The sequence below is a fragment of the Triticum dicoccoides genome, chromosome 1B, assembly GCF_002162155.2.
Source record: "Triticum dicoccoides isolate Atlit2015 ecotype Zavitan chromosome 1B, WEW_v2.0, whole genome shotgun sequence".
Classification (NCBI taxonomy): Eukaryota; Viridiplantae; Streptophyta; class Magnoliopsida; order Poales; family Poaceae; genus Triticum; species Triticum dicoccoides.
Genome location: NC_041381.1, coordinates 143,570,796 through 143,572,493, shown reverse-complemented (window position 1 = coordinate 143,572,493; position 1,698 = coordinate 143,570,796).

Below are 1,698 nucleotides of genomic sequence, written 5' to 3'. Positions count from 1 at the left end.
GGCCATAGTGCTTCTTCAACCTCTAGTCTTCTTGCTCCAGCTGCCCAAAGCAGCGCCGGTCGTGCCGCCTGCTACTGCCTCCCATGGCCGGTTGTGCTGCCGTGGAGGCCTCACCGCCCCCATACTACTCCCACCACTGGCCAGGCCATCCCTCCACTCACCCACACCTCCTGTTATTCTGCGGCGGCGGCAGCCTCACGCCGCAGCCGAACTAGTGAACCCTCATACTCCTCTCCGCATGGGCATCCACTGTCACGTCTTCCCCGACTCCGTGTCGTCCCCTTCCTAGGCCTCACTGTCGTCCACTGTCGTGGTGCTCTCGGCGCGGTGTGGTCAATGTGGTCAACGACCGACTTCCATCGGAAGAGTACTATACGTGGAGAGGCTAATAGCTGGGTCCACGGCAGCCGCAAGGAAGTGCCTCCTTATTACACAGAAAATAATCATTCCTCCACCTGACAGCAGGGACCCACTGGATGGGCCACCGTATTTCACGGAAAAAAAACCTTTCCCCCCTGACTGCTGGGACCCACCAGCTACATCTTCGCACGCAAGGAAGTGCGTCTGGGCAAAAAAAATGATTCGCCCCCTGACTATTGGGACCCACCATCTACATCTTCGCACGCAAGGAAGTGCCTGACAGTCGGGACCCACCTAGTTGAAGCATACGTATCCTTTTCATTCTGGTCACGAACGTGTACGTACATACTGGTCAATGTAGAGGTGCGCACGTAGTATGTACACGTACATACAGCGGCCAATGTGCAAGAAAGAAAATACGGCCATGTACGTACATACGAGAAGGGTCTCGAACACCTACTCGCGCATACATACGGCGAGGGTTCGTGTACATGGCTGGGTCGGAACGGAGAAACTGTGTCGTCGTTGTGTTCATGGGGAGGCAATGAAATGTTTCGTGTTCATCGGGAGGCAATGGAATGCTCGTGTTCATCGGGAGGCAACGGAACACGTGGGAGCCAACCAGCTTGGACCTCCTACATGGAAACGAGGCCTGGTGTACCGCATAACGGAGGGAACGACCTTGTGTTCGACCAGCCACGTTCAAAACGGGATCCTGTTCATCGGGAGGGGTCTGGCGTACCGCAAAACGGAGGAAACGGGCTTCTGTTGGACCTCCTACGGTTGAAACGTGGTCCTGTTGATCGGGAGGGGTGTGGCGTACCACAAAACGGAGGAAATAGACTTGTGTTGGAGCACTACAGTCGAAACGGGGGCCCTGTTCATTGGGAGGGGTGTGGCGTACCGCAAAACGGGACTCCACGGGATACTATTCATCTCCACCGTTGACCTCCTCCAGCCTCCACGGGCTATTGTTCATCCACCATTGACCTCCTCCAGGCTCCACCTGCGACTGTTCATCCACGGGCTCCTGTTCATCCAGCCTCCACCGCGCGCTACTCCACCGGCTACTGTTCAACCAGCCCTCTCCACGGGCTCCTGTTCAACCACCCCTCCATGGGCTACTGTTCATCCACCCCTCCACCATCTACTGTTCATCCAGCCCTCCACGGGGTCATCTTGTTCATCCAGCCCTCCACGGGATCCTATTCATCCAACCCCAACCGGCTCGATCGATCGAGGTCATGTTCATCCAGAGGCAACACCACGGGGTCCTGTTCATCCACCCCCTCCAAGAATTGTTCATCCAAACCCCCCAGCAACGCTCACTATTCATCC